General features: G+C 43.7%; 1 protein-coding gene across 6 annotated transcripts in view; it reads left to right on the top strand.

Annotated features, from left to right (window-relative positions):
- Nucleotides 1-18,110, top strand: part of PAK3 (p21 (RAC1) activated kinase 3) — a 124,635-nt gene that overhangs the window by 69,215 nt on the left and 37,310 nt on the right. The window lies entirely within an intron of this gene.

Here is an 18,110-nt window from a genome sequence, read left to right as displayed (position 1 = left end):
AGTTAGGATAGATTTTAGATGTGTTTGCATTGCAGTTTAGATTATAATAAGCAGTTTTCTAGGGAGAGTCTGGCCAGTGTGTTCCATGTTGTCAGCTGGGTGAAAGAGCTGAAGGAAAAGCTGATGAGTTCCAGTAGATCAAAGTCCTGGTGGTCCTCTCCTCCCCTCTGCTGGGAGTTCTCATCCTTCGAGCCAAGTTGCCTCAGCATTTGTTGCTGTGGAGTGGGAGAGTTATCCCAAATCCCTTTGGTGGCACTTTAGGTTAAGTCAGCAGATGTTACACAGGAATGGTTTAGTACAGAGACATCTTCCTCCCTGCCAGTGTTTCTGGGTGAACAGGAGCTTTTGGCAGAAGGGCTGCTTCAAAAAGTCTCATGGGACACAGCGATGTCACACGGCTGCCTTTGCATGTTTAGAATGTGTGGCCCTGTGCCCATCTCCAGAGCTCTCTTAAAAGGTTCTAGGCGAAGATCATCATTCATTTGTTATAACTCACATGTTGTGCTTGGATAAACTGATTTGTGTTGAGTCCAGCATCACAGGTTCCTACAAAGGATAGATCCAAGTTGCCTGTGGCATGTATGTCAGATAGCCATGATAACAATGGGAAATAACAGCAGTCCTCACCTTCTACTTTTTCTAAGCACTCACCAGTCATTAATGAATTAATGATCTGCACAGAATCCCTGGGAGGTGGCCAACAGGTTGTTTCTTTGTGGGAGGGAGGTTGAGTGACATCCTTGGACTCCTGACAGCTCATCTTGTGATACGTCTGTGTGTACACAGCATCTCTCACAGTTAAGTGGAATCTGATTCCAGGTAGGAAATAGTTTTGTCTTTGTTATCTCCCTGGAACTAGGATCCTTTTGAGAAAAGAAGAAATGCTATTAAGATTTCACAGAGGACTGGAAAAATTGTTCTGAGGAATCTGGATCTCCTGCCTTGCACCTACAGTGCTGGTGCCTGCACTGAGCCCAGGCTTCCCAGCCCCAATTCTGGGCTTTTTTCGGCTGCTCTTTAAGAGAACAGAAATGCTCTTCCTTCTGTTTTCTCCAGAGACATGTCCTTCTGATGAAGCCTTCCCAAACAGTGGCATATTCCCATGAAAAAAATTCTCTTTCAAGCCACTGACATGTAACTTGCTGAAAAATTAATGACCAGTTCCTGTCAGAGACTTTGCCTTTCCCGTGAGCATGGCCTGTTCCTATCAGATGCCTTCAGGGAGGCAGAATCTGAAGCACAGGATCCGTCCCAGGTTACCAAGGATTTGTTACAGGATAATTGTAGCCACTGAGAAATGAGGGAATGGAGGCACATTGTAATTATGTAATTGGCCACAGTCCCCATGATAAGTCAGTTACAGAGCAGAGGAGAACATCTGATTCTTGGCATTTCCTCCTGTGCTCCTGCACAGGGAGGCAGGATGGGAAAAATCCTTCTGAATTTTGGATTTGATTTGGGTACTGAAGGCTACTTGAAAGGCCTTAGGTCCCATTAAGAAATTATGAGGATGTCAATAGTAGAATTAATTTTTTGAAAGAAATCAGCCACAAAGAGATGTAGCTGAAGACTGGGGGGACTGGGTGTCAGGGTCTGCAAACATGCAGAGGGGGTGTGATCAATGTACATAGCAGGAGAGTATTCAGTAAGGAATGTGACCAGCTGCACTTGCTCCTAGACCTGTAGGCAAGTATTTAAATGTCAGAATATGAAGGTGAACATGTGCAGCAGTACACTAGGGCAAAAGATTATTTTGCTGTCATTGTTTTCAAGTGACAGCGATTGCTGTTCCCTGGAGTACAGGAGATGCTTTGTACAATTTAATTCAGAATATAAATTTGATGTCTTAGGTGCTGTGTGTACAGGGGGCAGAACCAGGGCATTCAGTTGCATTTCTTAGCTGGGGACCTCACAACTACTGGTGGTGAATGCTGGCTTGCAAGAGGAGGAGTTTGGGTTCTCGAGGTGTATATCAGGGAGAGGTGATGGCTTGTTTGTTAATTTATATCATTTTTACATCCATAGATTTATTAGGGCAATTTGTAATGGTAATTTGATCTCTGTGCATTGATTTCCCAATTTGTAAGCTCTTTGCAGACTGGTGCCTGTGTTCTGGCTGGCTCAGGTCAGCTTCATTCAGCCTCTGCTGCTGAGGGTGAGCTCTGTGTGGCACGGGCTGTGTGTACAGTCTGCCCTTAGTACCTTTTCTCATTTAGGCTAAAAGGCTGAGACTTTCAGAGGTGGAAAGCCCAGGATTCTGGCCCTTGCTCTACAGACAAGTGTGTGATTTGTCTAATAAGAATTCACTGATTACTCTAGAAGTCCTTTGAGATTACTGGAACTACTTAATTGTAGCTGGTGAAGGGTTTCATAAACCTGAAATGAATCACTCTTCAGATGCCCAAAATGTTAGCATTCTATAAAAATATCTCTAGATAATGGAATAAAAATATTTTAAAACACAGGAAGTAGTACCAGAACAAGATCTGTAAAATGTTGAATTTATGTAGGAGCTGTTGCAGGCTGAACAGACTCTGAAGATAGTGAAATAGTAATAAACCATGATGTGATGGCCCAAATTTTCCAGCAGAGGCTCATTCTGTGTGCACCATCCTGTGTCAGCCCAGATTAGACTTGCAGGTGCCAGGGTGAGATGGAGAAGTGTGCCCACTGCTACAGCAGGACTCCATGAGCCTGGCATGCCCAGAAAATTATCCAGGGCTGCCCCTCCTGAGCCGTGGGCTTTGCCTTCACACTTTGTGTCCTCCCAGGGTTTGTGCATTTATTAGCTGGCAGCTTGGCTTGGGCTCCTGTGGCAGGCAGCCTGGTTTGCAGCGTGCAGAGCCTGAGAGATGCCCTTGCCTTGGGTGGGAGCAGGGGGAATGCAGCCCTGCTCATGGCTGGGCCAAGTGTGTCTGAGTCACAGAGGGCAGGCAGCCAGGGCTTTTCTCACAAAGGCAAGGAAGCTGAATTCATTTAGTCCTTAAAGGAGTGTTCAGCTCGCAGATTGGAAGGGTCCCTAGAAATCTGATACAACATTACTGGAGTCTATTCAGATACTTTGGTGGAAATTGAATAAGACTTAAAATGTGCTAAAGTCTTTGCACTTTTAGCTGTAATGACAATGCTGATAAGCAGAATTGAGTTAAAGATAATGAAGGAGAGAGCTGTCTTCCCTGGACTGGTACCTGGTTTCTCTTGAATCTCTAGAAGTGTCTGCACGTAGATTATTTCAGGTTTTGTTTTGTTTCCCTGTGGTATCATACTTTAGTAAATAATTTGTGGTTCTTTGTGACAATTTTTCTTTACTTCTGAAGGAAGGAGATTCAGTTTCTTATCCCTTTTGGCTTTCAAGTGTGTAGTTGCAAACAGCCTCTACCATGTCTCTTAACATTTCCTCCTGTTTACAGCTGTGCCTGTACCATGGGAAAAGTTTACTTAATGCAAAGTAAATATTTTCTCTCTTCTAGTACATTAAGTTTTTATTGGTTTATTTTGTTTCTGATAACAAATACAAGCTATTTGAGGTGCCAGAAATCACTAATTTTGCAAAAAACTGTTCATCTCTTAAAATTGAGTGGATACTTCCATTCAGGTATAAAGACAAATAGGGTGGGTGGTCATTGCCTTTTTCTAGAGTCTGCTCTTAAGTTTCCCTCTGAAATTTATCACAAAGGGGAAACAAAGCTCTGAGCATTTACAGTAGTAGATCCTTGGCTGGTTTTCCACTGTAGCTTTCTCCTATCCCAGGTCTGTGTATCTCTGTGCTGGAGTGGATCTCTATTCTGTCAAGCAGTCCTGACAAAGACTGGGGAGTGAGAGTAACTTTTCCTTGCTGTAGCTTGTTTTGCTGGGGACAGGGGCGCTCTAATGGTGCACATTGTTGACAGGAGTTCTGAGGTTGGTGCTGGCTGGTGGATCATGACATGTAGTCTTGCAAAGTCAGAGACCTGGCCTATCAAGGCAATGGTATTGCATTACTGTCTGTGGCACTCTGAAATCACTTGCAGTCTCCCATTATAATGAGGTGATAATTTGGTGTGTTAGTGCACTCTCTTCTACTGGAACATGGGCACTTCGTTCTGTAAAGTTGCCCTTTCTGCATGTCCTTGCTGCCATTAGTGACCACCAGGAAGTGCTGAGGGCTGGTGCTCTGTGAAGAACAGGGGCAGTTATCCCTTGGAAACACTTCATGGGGTTGTGTTCATGGTCCTCTCTCCTGGCTTGTGACCCAGACAGTGCTGGTGACTAGTAAGGTGTGCATGGACATGTCACATTCCAGGGAGTGTAGCTCCTGGCTCCTTTTCTGTCTGAGCAGATGCACTTTGTGAGCTGTAAGGCATCAGCTGTAAATGGAATGGGACACTGCCTTTCCATACTTGTTCTTCTGAGGTTTGCTGCTGAGACATCTTGGTGTTGCTGTGAGCTGCTGTGCAGGACTTTGGTACCTCAGGGCTGGGCAGGGAAAAGCAAGCACCTGCCCAAGGCTGTAAATTAGGGAGGAGCTGACAAAATCAAGGCAGTAGCAGAACAGCTTCCTGCATAACAACCTCTCTGAGTGGCTGGAGGGACAGGGCTGGTGTCAGTCCAGCCCAGGGAGAGGCCGTGGGGCTGTGCTGTGTCCCCACTCCTGGCTGTGGCTGCCTCCAGCCTTGTCCTGCTTAGGAGGGCAGAGGGATGATGAGCAGCCCTTGGGCTGGGGTGGGAGCCGTGTCTGGCCCTGACCCCACCCACTGCTGCAGAGAAACCCTTGGGATGAAGGGCTTGGCTCTGAGCACTGCAGCGTGTGCTGATGGCCTCAGATGTCCCCTGGCTTCAGAGTCTGCAGAGCTGCTGCAGCTCAAGGTGCTCATCGCATCTTTGGCTCCAAGAATTTCTTTAAAGGCCTCAGAGGTAAATGCAGGCCAGGAATTAACCTCACTGAGAATAAGTTCACTCACTGATGATTCTTAGATTGTGGTTGGTGTTTGTGGCCTGTAATTTAGTGTGGCTTTTAATTGGTTTAGTGTATTCTGTGGTCTTCCTTTTCTGTTACAGTTTTTTAATCAAAACCTCTTTTTTTTAAGGCCTTTCAGGGACATAAGTTTCTACAACAATGATAATATTTCTTTATCAAATGTGTTTATCATTTCATGTTTGCACAGTCCTGCTACAAAGCAGTGGATGGTTCTGTCTGTCAGTTTCTGTCAAGCTAAAGTGATAATACCTCTGATTATGTGAGGGGCTTTTTTATCAGCAGCTTGTATTTGCCCACTGATCTCAGAACATTTTTTTATTCTACATCTTCAGCATTCAGTGGCATTTCTCCTAAGATTGCCTCTTATCACTGCAGCTGGCTCTACAATCCAGCTGGAATCAGAATCATCTTTGATTTAATGGCAGAGCAGCAAATGTAGCTGTAGAAGGGCTAACAGCTTCTTGTGCAGAGCCTGACTATTGAGAGTCTCCTGAGGTTTTATTGCAGAGATCCTTCTTTTTACAGGATCATCCTCACTGCCTTCACTCTTGTTATTCACATTCTGGAGAAACTGCATTGTGGAGGCATTCTGATTGCTGTGTGTGTTTACCCCATTGCTCTGAGATGAGCCTTGCTCTTTTTGCATATCTCTGTACTGTGCTTTTTCCAGGCCACAGAGCCTGGCTTTGCAGGCAGCCTCTCCTTGTGCCCTGGGTTCCTTTAGTCACATTCTCACAGTGCATGTCTGGGGCTGTCACCCATTTCACTGGGGGCCCTCTGCTGTCCCTTCAGTCACACACAGACATGGTGATGCACAGCTTTGTAACCAGAGCATTTAATCTTTGCTTCATGATTTTGCCTGAACAATAGTGCCTTTAGACAGGTTAATTTTGGCTGAGATCAGACAATACATCAGCTGTTCTGGGTTGGGTTTTTTTTGGATACTGACCCTGGCAACAGCGTCTTGCTCATTTTTCATCATTTTCTGCTACTTAGTAAAATTCTTTTACCTCCAGTTTTCTTGTCTTTTCCTCCTCAAGGACAGATCAGTGTAAAGGCTCTGTTCTCATGTCTGTTAACCTTTTATTCTTTGCAATCTAGCATTTCCAGAGGTTTGGTATCCCCCCAGTACTTCCTGTTTTCTCAGCTCATTGGAGGTATTTGGTTGTTCTTTCTCTCTTCTTCACTTGCTATCCAGTTTGTTGACACTGTATTACATGTACTGTGTGTTGACTGAAAGCGTGATTGCTGATGATTTCTGAAACTAACCTGGCTCTTTATTAGGTTTTTTAAAGTCTGATAGATGTGGCAAAATAGAAGCAACCTCTTATCTATATTAACAGCAAGGAAAAGAGCCAAGTTCCTCACAGAACCATAAAGAACACACAAAGACAGTGAGTAACTTGTCTGAGGTTGTGAAGTCTGTGGCAGGTATAACACACTTCTACTCTCAGCACATGGTTCTGCCTAGCAATATGTTCTGCAAGGAAACAAAACAAGAGAGAGATCCCTGCTCCTCTCCCCTGGTGAAAAGCAGCTCCAGGCACTGGTCTGTCCTGAGGCAGAGCTGAGGCTGCTGTGAGCCTGGATGTTGGCAGTGTGTCCCATCTTCCCACTGCTTCTACTGTTACTTCTGGAGTGGGGTCTGGAAAGAAATGTGCCCGTGCTGCTCACTGTGGATGTGGGCATCTTGTAGCCAGGTACCCATTTGAGGTGGCAGTTTTTGCTGGGGAGCAGCAGATTTGCTGCTGTCTGTGTGCTCATGGAAATGCTCTTTACAGTTCCAAAAATCAGCTGGAGTTTGTCATGGGGTGGGACATGTTGGGGCACAGGCCTGCTGAAGGTTCCAGCTGTGGTTCTGTATGAAACAAGCCTGGAGACCTCATCCTGTGTGTGCTGGCCGGGCTGCAGGTCACAAGCCATCAGTGCTGTGTCACTGCAGCTGGATTGGTGCTCTCTGGCTGTGTCAGTGCCCTCACACAGGCTCAGCAGGCTGTGTGTCTCTCCTGGGACCTGTGCCTGGGACAGCAGTGCACCTCCAGACCCTTTCCCTTGTTTGTATTGACTGAGGCATAAAGACAGGCAGAAGAGCTGTTCAGGTTTTCTTGGGCAACTTCCTCCTTGGGTGCTGCTTCTCTGATGTCCTCCCCATTTCTCAGCCTGCTTTTCTTCTTCTATAACATGTAACAATGCAGCTGTCATTCTGTGCCTCATAAAAGCCTCAATTAATGTACTTCAGTTTTCTTTAAAGCTTGAAGTGTAAATAGTAAGTAGAGGTGTCAGACAGTAGTAGACTTCAGCCAGCAGCAGAGTAAGTGTTGATGCTCTGTTTTAAGGACAAGTTTCTTTGCAAAGCTTTTATGCCATAAATCTGATGTGTGTGGCACAAGGAATCTATTTTGGGTCCTATTGTTGTTCTCTTTCCTCTTCCCTTGCTCTTTTATTGTTTACTTGTTTCTGTGCATTTTGATGGTTTCTTATTTTGGCCACCTTTCACCTGATACAAGATTGCATTAGTGTCAGCTGCTGCTCTGGGAGTTGGTACTTCTGTACAGATTTGCAGTAGGATCTAAGACTGCTTTAGAAGCACTTATTGAGCAATGGAGGCAGTTCCCTTTTACAGGAGCTGTTGCAGATGGCTCTACACATCTTAGACAGAGATCTTGAGATGAGAGTACTCTGATGTGTTGGGAATGGAAATGTCTTGGCTCTTGTCTGCTTATTTGAAAAACTTTGGGTTCTTTTGCACCAGTGACTTGGAAAAGTGCTCCCACGTTCTGTAGACAAGGCATCTGTGGTTGTACAGAGAAGGTCAGTGGTTTGTCCTGGCAGAAATTTGCAGGATGCAGGAGTGAATCCCAGAAGTGTGAATCCCTGCTGGTTGCTCTAACTGGGATTTGTAGCATGTGTGGTTTCCAAAACCAGAGTAGTCCCTGCTGGATTCTCCCATACAGGGACTGAGGCTGAGGTGTCCTGGATGCCACAACCTCTGGGGGCTTTTTGTCCCACTCCAAGTCCTTGCCTTGGTGGTTGCAGACTCTCTGCAGGAGGCTGTGGACAAGTGCAGGGGAATTGTGGCTAGATCCCCAAACACCTTTATTTTTTCATTTAGGTCATGAGAGGACAGTGAACTGTTTCTCTGTTGTGATGTGAAGTGAGCCAGGAAGGAATCTCCGCTGCTCCACTACTCTGAAGCAGAAGATGATTTTTTTGAGCAATGAGGCGTTAAATGCTGAATCCCTGTTTAAGCAGTTTAAAAATGCCATACCATTGTGATAGCTGAGAAAACAACAGATTTTATGTGTGAATCTTGTTTTGCTTTCTGCATATAGGTGTCATTTCTTCCCTGACCTATTTAAGAGTAGCATTTTTATATTTGTTCTCCTAATCTTCCTATCCTGCTGCTCTGAAGCAAGGTCTGCTGGCAACTAGAAATGAGTGAGTGCATGCAGTGACTGCTCCATTTCCCCTCTGCCTGCTCCAGATCCATGATACCCCCAAGGTAGATAGACCATTATGCACAATAAGATCACTAACGTAGCAGGTGAATATTAGATATATGAAGTTAGTCAGCTGTAAATAAAAGGCCTGGCAAAGAATAAAAGGCAAAACGTTGTCCCTGAGGAAGTAAATTGGGATATGATGCCTTCCTGCCCTAGTGCCCTAAAGAGTTGATGCAAGATCTGGACCATATTCACCTCCCATATGAAAGGCATGTGGCAGCCTGGGCTTTGCCTTTTCCTTCCTTGGAGGCAGGAGCTGTGTCCTTCCAAACATACCATAATGCCTTGAGAAGATTGGTACAGCAAATCTTCTTGTGTGGTGTTGGTCTCTGTCTCTGCTTGTGGGATTTGGAGGTTTCAAGTCCATCCTGTGCTTTCTTTATTAGTGGTTGTTATCCAGCTCCAGTAGCTATATCCAGAGGATTCCCTGCTCTTTATTTTTGCTTCTTGCAGTGTGATTTGTCTCCCAACTTTGCACTGCAGTCCTGGGGTGGCCTTGAGTTCAGTCTTTTACATGTCAGATTCATCCTCTGGTGCATGGGTTTAGTGTTCTTTACTACAGCAAGTTTCTCAGCTAATGTTTGCAAAGGCAAAATGACCTAAATATTGACTAAAAGGTACTAGAAATGGCAACTGTCTATAAGTTTCAATTATTGCATTCAATTGCTGCTTCCTTGTCTCTTCCAGAGTTCTGTGTAATTGTTGGCTCGGCCTGCATGTGTCTGCTGAGCCATGGGCCAGTGGTTCATCAGCAGGTAGGTGTAGTCAGGACAGGCTCCTTCTCTCTTGTTCCTTCCTGGAGGGCTGCACTCCTCCTGAGGCAGAAGCAGCTCCTGCCCTGCCTGAGGGCCATTGCAGGGAAAAGGGCTGTGGCTCTGTCCCTGCTGAGCACTGTGAGTGTGGCTGGAGTGGTGCTAGGCTGGGGTTCAGAGGGTTGTGTTTATCATGGCACACCTTCTGCAAGTGTGTCAAGCAGAGAATAAACTGTGGAAAAGCAGAGAAAGCAACACCACCTGCAGAGAAACCAGGGAAGCTGGTCCTTTATTTTATTTACCCTTCCTTCTTCTTCCAAACTTTTGATTTTTTTTTTTGTTAATGTAAACAAAATGAAGACCATAATAGGCAAGATGACTAGTGGTTTATTAAAAGCAGCCTTAGTACACCAACTGGAGTTCAGTAGGAGTTTAGGCTGCCCAAAAATATGAACTGAAAGACTGTTTTATATATCTAATTGTGATTATGGAAGTCCAAGCAAAAAGAAGCTTCATTTGATACCTTTTATAAGATAAGGGAGAGAATAGTGATGGGGGCAAGCTTACATCTGCCAAGCTCTGATTGCTTTGCCCTGATTGCTGTTTTTTAGCATGGGTGTAGCTGTGGATCAAAACTCTGCTTGAGAGTGGCCAAATTCAAGCTCCTGTGCTGGTGGTTTGTAGTGCTGTGAGCCTTTTCTGTGCTGCAGCAGGACAGGCTGTGTGAATAAAACATGAGGTCTGTCTTGGGACGCTCTGGGTCCATTTTGAGTCTGTGAGGTTGGTGGGTGAGTGTTGCTCTGCTGAGAGTGTAGACAGAGCCCACTGCGTGGTCCTGTGCATGGAACTTGGAGACAAACCCTGCACCCAAATGGATCCACACAGGGAGGCACAGGAGGTGGGGAGGAGCAGACAGGAGCTAGGAGAACGTGGTAGAGACTCACAAGCTGTCAAAGGCCAGCAGAAGAACTAACAGTTCAACCTGCACATCCTGAAGCTGTGTTGACAGAAGAAAGCAGAATATTCCTGGCAGCATGAAGTGATGACATGGCCCTTATGTGGTTCCAGATGCATCAGTGTAACAGAGCTTTGTATCTTCTGCAGAAAGGGACACAAAGGATGTGTAAAAACAAATTATTGCAATATCACAGCATGATTTTTCCGGGGCATTTCTCACATATAGGTGGGGTAGCCTGCTCCTTGCTAGGCTAATGTGGATTCACCTTCAGCATGCCTTTACCAGAGAAGATGAAAGAAGGGGTGCAGTTTTTGTGCTAAGTTGCAACAGTTGGGATATTTGAATGTAATGAGAGTCTGCTTCCCACCATATTAATATGAGTATTGTCCTAACCCTGGCAGATGATAATTCAAGGTGCTGATGCACTCTCAGCTGTTATCAGGAGCAGGCCCAAATTTGGGTTTCCTGGACCACTTTGGGGCTTTGACTGATCAGCTAAGTGAGCCACAAGTGTTCAGCTTGAACCTGCCAAAGATCCAGCAATTTATTACAGAGCCTTCCTGTGGTGAGGGATTGCTGCCCATCAGGTGGGTTGGAATCAGACTGGTGCATTTTAATTGTCTGTAGCTTACAGTAAGGGCTGGCATCTCATACCTGATCTTGGACAGTGCTTCAAGGTTAGCTCCAAGTTTCTGATTCAAATTAGAACTCAAACCATTTGTCTTGGTTGTTTTCAATCTGAATTAAGTTAATGAAATTTTTATTGAGGCAGTTGTGATGTTGGTATCTCTCTTAAGTAGCTTTTCTTTGTTTACATTTGAGTCCTGGAGAACAAAAGTGAACCTGAGGCCTAAGCTCTGAGCTAGGAATAATGACGTCCATATGGAGAATTATTTCAGTCTATCTGCAATGGTTTAAATCCACATTTCATTTCACACAGTCCTTAATGTGTAGACAAGGGCAAAGGATGGAATCCTGTGGAATGTGGGATATTTGCAAGGCACAGTTGATTTTGAGACATCTTTTCCAGCTTTGTGGAGCCCTTCAGCTGTGTAAATAAAAAGCAAAACAGGGAGTGGGGTTTTTTTTTGTTTGTTTGTTTCTTGCATATAAATGCCTTTTCTAGGTACTTTTTCATAGTTTCTTATCTATCCCAGAGAAATGTTCCCTACTACATTAGAAAAAACTGGTCTGTGGTATCCTTCACTGTTTTTAACTTTAGCTGCTTCTGGAGTGCCCATTGCTCTGTCAGTCTTGGCATGTCTCCAGATTCAGTAACTTAGAGCACAACCTTTTTGTTTCAAACCATGATTCAAAAACACATGACAAAAATACTCTGGGTAAATATAAAATAAATAAAAATAGCTGTCTGGGTTTGGGTATGATGGATGGAGGTGTTGGTGGCTCTTCCCAAGGCATTTAGGAGAGTGGAAGCTCTCCCCTTGCTCCCTCTGGGTGGCAGATCATCCTTGTGATCCAGCTGGCTTTTCTGAATCATCAGGGTATGTCCATAGCCTTTGTCATATGAAGTAAAGTCACTTTTTCTATCCAAATAGTCACCAGTTTACAATGCTGCGAGGTGCTCACTTCTGTAACCTGTAGGAATGTACTTCCTGTCCTTGCTGTGCTGTGCTGATGTGTCATTACTGAATGCCTGGACAAGCTCTAATGGGGAAAGCTCTTTCCCTGCTGCTCACCCTCTGTAACACACTTCTTCCCCTCCCAGGTCATGCAACCATCCCAGAGCTCAATATGTTCAGTAAGTGGCCAGGATTCCAGCAGGAGCACAATTTGAATGGATTGCTTTTGTTTTGATGTGATCAAAAAACACCCACAAAGAAAATATTTTGGGCTAGGAGTGTTCTCCAGCAGGGTGGAGAGGAATTCTCTCCAGTTTTCCTTTCATAGTGTCCTGCAGCTATGCTGAAGCCTCAGCACCCTTGTTCATGTTATCTCACATTAGGCACTGGTTAAGCACAGCCCTTAAATAATACACCTAACTTTAAACATTGCTGGCTTTACTCTGCAAAAGTAATTCTGTTTTGCTTTTCTGGGCCCATGGCCTGAACAGCCACAGAAGGGGAAAGTGAGAAAAGCTGGGCAAGCCCCAATACTGGTTGCACTTGGAAGAGTGAAGCTGTGTGAGGAGTGGGAGCAGGTCCGGGGTGCTGGGAGTCTGCAGAGCAGCAGCTTCAGCAGGGGAAGAGACACTTAAAGTGGGTGTGCTGAGGGGGATCAGAGATGAAAGCCAAATGTATTTTGTAAAGTGTTGCCTGTGGTTGCATTGGCAGGATGCAGAGAAAGAGTTGAAGAGTTGTGGAAAGAAATGTAGTCAGGTAGGTTCTGTGTTTGAAGAGAGGAGATGGATCCTTGAAGGCCATGAACTGAGAATGCTGTTGAATGCTAATTGAGCAAGGGGGAAAGTATATTTTCAGGTTATTTCCATCAGTTGTGACAAGCTTCACTGTTTAATTCCCAGCTCTTAGCAATTAAACTGGGTGATCCAAGGTCCAGACAAAGGATATAATAATTTAAATTTGAAGAAATGTTTAGTTAAAAGCATTAAATTCACAGCTACTGCATGAATATACTTTCTGTATTCATTGACATTCTGTATTCATTATTGCTACAAGTACACTGTCAAGAGGGAATTTTAAACCAATATTAGTAAATCACTATGTAAAACTCCTAATGCTGCAATTCCTAACAGAAGTTTGTTTATCCCATCTCAGAATGGATGTTTCCATTTCAAGTACTTGGGACCAAGGTAGTTTTACTGGGATACAACCTGAATTCAAAATGTGCCCTCCACACAGAGAGCTTCTTATGAACAGCTAGTTCAGAGGCCAAAAGTTGCTTGTAGCAAGTACAGAGGATAACTTCTGAATAAATGAATATATTGGATGGAATCATGAGCTGCTTACAGGGTGTTTGCAAACAGGAACAGAGAGTACATTCATCAAAGAAATTACTCAGTTTGAATAATTTGTTCAGCTCAGAGCATGTTTACCTGGCTGTGAGGGGAATGGGGAAGTTTAATTGGCAAATGTTTGTATTGTGCTTTGAGACAGTTGTATGAAAGGGAAGCGTTCTTGTTGTTTCTAGGGTTATAATTCCTTCTGTAGCTTGTGTGAATGCAGCCTTTTCTTCAGGGTTGTGTAAAGAAGGGATGCAGTGCTTGTTTTGCACCACGTGCGTGTGGGGGAAGTCCTACAAAAGATGTGTTCCCTTCAGAGGGCACCCTGGCTGTGTGTGCCCTGCCTGCAGAGCCAGCCCCACACACCTGCACGGTCTGCAGGCACCCAGGGGTGGGAGCAGCTGAGCACAAACTGCCCTGGGGGTGTTACAGACCCTGAGTACCCAGACAGGATTGTCTCTGCTTCAGCTGATGCTGAATATGGCCATTTTTTATCAAAAAGGCTTCAGTATTGTATTTTAACTTATCTAAATTTTATAGAGAAGACCGTAAACATCTTCCACAAAAGTACTGAAATCATTACTTTATCTGTTCTGTCCAACTCACTGTCTGCTCTTTAGAGGAGCTGTAAGAAAACTGCAAGTAAACATGCAGATGTAGGAGAGCAGATACAGGCCTGAACTGGGCTTGGAAATACTCAGTTAATACCTGGACAGAGTGTCTCAGTACTCAATATCTAGAGAGAATCCTTCTCAGTTACATCACCATTGATTTTTGGAAATGGATAAGTGTCACTGGGAGCAAAATTTGGCCCATACAACTAAGTAATAAATATCTTTTTGCAGGAAGTATATTTATAAACAAAGAGCGAGCCTTGGATCTTCAGGTTACATTTGCAAAGCTGCTGCCTGAAAATTGGCATGGTTCCTTCCAGTCAAGTGCTCTTGGAGACAGTTTTGCTGCATCACAAGCTGCAGTAGTATCTCTGAGGCTTTGGAAAGGAACACCAGTGTCTCTGCAAACAGGATACTATTTGTGACTTTTAATTGGAACCAGTCCTGTTTGAAGGATGCAGACTTTGAAATAGCAGGGTTAACCTAAGAAAGCTATTCAAGATCTATCCACAGTGTTCCCCAGATACACAGGGGTGAGGAGCTTACTGAGATCAAGGCCCAGCATGAGATTCTGCTCTGAACTTGAGCTGAATTGAACAAATCTTTTGTGTGTATATTATGTTTTGAAGACATTTGAGTGCTTCAGATATCTTCCTTCCTCTTCTTCCTAGCTTGTCAAGGACTAGATGCAGAAATATATGAGACAGGCTTTTGCAAAGGGGGAATTGAGTCACAGAGAAGCTGAATGCCATATATTCAAAGTCAATGTTTGTCTTCTCACTTAACAAAACTGGTGATTAGAAGAGGTGAGGAAGAAGGAAATGGATGTTGGGTCATCTTCTATAACCCTGGAGAAGCAACTGACCTGGCTGAGAACTTAATTTTAGCTTTTGCCATTTGGCTGGGAAATTCTAGCTAACACACTCAAATGCACTGTTGTAATTTGGTACAATATTCTGTGTCTTTAAATGCTTCCTTAAAGCTGATGGGCAGTGACAAGATTTTTCTCTGGAAGTAGGTAGTTGTTGGTCATCTGTCCTCTTTGTTGCACAAATGTGATTATCTTAACAAATTCCTTTGAAAAGGGTTACCAGCGCTGCCTTGGTTGCACAAATGGGGTCCTTGAGGACTGAGATGAGGAAAATCTGTTGATTGTGCACTCCACTCCCTTGGTGAGCACCAGCAAGTGCTCTGGTAGCTGGGTTGTTTCAGCTTACAAACCAGCACAACCCTACCAAAAAAACTCCACACCCCAAAACTCCCAAGCAATTAAAAAAATGCCTGAAGAAAAAAAGAAAAATAACACCAGAATTTGATGAACTCAATAAATGGATATGCCATAGTAATTTCCAATAGACAGAAAGTGTGTTTTGATGGAGTTAGTCAGAAGTAGACTAGCAGGACCAAGGACTTGTTAAAATGACAGGAAAAGTTGGCCCCAGAATAGAGTATAACTTGAGCTATCTGTAGTTGGCATTTCTCTGCAATGTAAATCTGAGAGTTTTCCCAGCTGAATAGATCTTATTGCTCCTCCATTCATTACAGGTTTTCTCTAAGTTTGGGTTGGAGTAAATCAGTACAAAACACTTAAAATATGAAGTCTTACATGATAGTGAGTGTTCTTTTGTAATGATGCAGTGGTACATGAGAAATCTCAAAATTAGAATTAATGGAAGAGCAGATAGATTCCTCTGATCAGGAAAACCATAAATCTTAAGTCTTTTGGTGAGTATTGCTTTGTGGTTTGCTTTAGTCTTGATTTAGACCAGCTTTAGAAAGTCAGTATCAGCCGTTAAACCTTCCAGGCTATCTTCCCCTGCTTTTTTTTTTTTTTTTCCCCCTGGTTTAGAAGTGAATAAAAGAGCTTTGTACAGTTCTTGAAACTGAGCCTGAAACAGCTCTGAACAAAATATAGTGTTCCTTTCAAAATCTTGGAAATAATTACATCATAGGCAAATTGGGCCAGAAACTGTTAATAGTATTCTTTGTGGGATGAAATCCCATGGGAGGACTTGTTTCAGCAGACTGGCATTGTTTACAAATAGATGCAGTGACAGGTACAGTTGTCCCATTCTGAGGGACAACCGAAACTGTGGCCTATAATGGACTTCTCAGCACTACCTGGCTTTTGATAGCAAGCTGAAAATGTGCCTTGGTGCTCCTGTGGTCACCCTCACACTGATCATCCTGGGAGGGAAGATGTATTTGGCACTCGAAAACTACTTGTAGGTGGCTTAAAGAGAAAATAAAGGCCTTGCTTGCATAAGCTCCTGGCCTTTGAGAATTGTTGGAGATACAGGGAGCTGTGTCCAGATGCCTCTGCTGGGCTTCATAAGCCAGGAACTCTGCACAGAAAGCTGGGCATGATGGACCTTCCCTTCAGCAGGATAACAAACAGCACGTGTGGATCTCCTTGTACCATGCAGTGGTTTTCATTACTGGCTTCCCCCCCCACACACATTCCTTACTAGAAAACCTTCTGCATTTCAGGATGGAAATCACAAAGATTAGTAATATTAACTGTTTGACCTCAATCTACAAAAGCATTTAGTTCTCTAGGTAAGTAGGCTAGTCTGTACTTGAAAACTACGCTGGCACAGGCTCTGGTCTGGGCACAGTTACAGCTGTTTCTGGGTGATACAAAGCACTTTACTGCCTGTGTATGGGCTTCTAAAGGAGGGTGAGCTGTGTTCCTCCATCACCAGAGCACGTCTTTACCTGAACAGTGGGACTGTGTGAGCAGGGCCTTCTCTTGGGAACCAGACACATGCTTTTCTGAAGGATCACTTTTCTTTCCCAGATGGTGTGATTCAAATGACAGACACGTTTCTCTCTGACAGCTGCCTCCAGTACATTACTCCATTAGTTACAAGTGTGTGATGTTTTCCAAGCTTTTAGGCCTGAAGGCAAAGCTCTAGAGAGCAGCACCCGGTCAGTGGCTGCCTGTGGTTCAGTGTTAGCTGCAGTTACAGGTGGAGGTGAGCAGCCCATGGTGCAGGGGAGGTCTGACACAGGGTGAGCCTATGATAGACATCCTCTTTTAATGGTGGACACCCATTGATCTACCAGCAGAACAATTGTTTGAAATTTCTGTAATATGCTGCAGAAGGTCAGGTCACTAATTTAACACAAACCAGTTGAAGGCAGCTGGGGAGGTGCTCATTCCAACTGTGCCCCTGATGGAGGTGAGCAGCTGGGGTTAGTAGCAGCTTCAGGTGTGTGTTTGTGAATCAGGGTCTTCAGGATCACTGCTCCATGCTGTCTGTACTAGGGAGAGGACTGGGACCCAGCTGTTGCTAGAGTTTTGAGCTGTGTGACCTTGGGATGGGTCTGTGGGATCCCATGGAGATGTAGATATTTGGGAACAGATGCAAACTAGAGGTGTGATGATATATTTCATTTGTTCTTTTCAATGGACTGGTGCTTTGAATCTCAAACCTGACTTTTTGGGATTTAATTTGAATGAAATTAAAAATGTAAGTCAAGTAATTTTAAAGAATCATTATTTTATGTGTGGTAATTTAAAAATGGTAACAAAGGCTAAAATGCCCACGTCATGAAAAACAGTCTGAAGTGAACATCTCTAAATGTTCCAGTTGATCATTTAGCTTTTACTTGTAAGCTAACATCAGTTGAGGCCATGTGGATTTCATTATTTCCTATTAATGTACCACCCATAAATCTGGAAAAATTACAGTTATATCAAAATAAATGTGGTTGTTGAAAATGTTAATCTCCGTTCTAATAAAAAAAACCAAAAAACAACCCAAGACCAACAGTGGAACCCCAAAAACTCTCAACTATGACAGCTTTACCTCCTGACCAAAGGAAGAGTAGCTGGAGCTTCAGGACCTCTCTATGTGACAGTCACCATGTTTGGTTGATAGTTGTGGAAAGAGCCCTCCATCTTCCATAGCTGAAAAAGAAGTTGCTTCCCTTTAAATTTAAGAGAGTAGCTGATGAGGGCAATAGCTTGTGTTACCTCCTCAGCATGACGAGAGATCCAGAACACATTCACAGTGATGTGCATGTGCCTTCTGTAAAAGGAGCCACATTGATTTTAGGGGATGGAAGACAAGGTGCCTATAGAATCATAATGTTTAAAAAGTATAGCCCACATCAGTTCTGAACTGTCTGAAATTATACTCTGTTTTTGGGTCTTAAAACAGTTAATTTTATGAAGTGTTGCTGGCTACCCATATCCCCTCAACGAGGAGCTTGTTTCTTACATAATAAAAAATGGTCAACTATGATGCCAGGTAGTTTCAGTAAGTCATTTAACTTTTACTTTGGATGTCTTTTTGAGAGGAAAATTTGGATTGCAAACAACTACAGGGAAATAGTTGTAAGTAAAAACTGCAAAAATGTATAACAGAGCTAAAGAAAAATCTGTATTTTAATGGTAATAC

This window comes from Zonotrichia leucophrys, chromosome 4A, assembly GCF_028769735.1.
Source record: "Zonotrichia leucophrys gambelii isolate GWCS_2022_RI chromosome 4A, RI_Zleu_2.0, whole genome shotgun sequence".
NCBI lineage: Eukaryota > Metazoa > Chordata > Aves > Passeriformes > Passerellidae > Zonotrichia > Zonotrichia leucophrys.
This window is presented reverse-complemented; position numbering and strand designations above follow the sequence as displayed.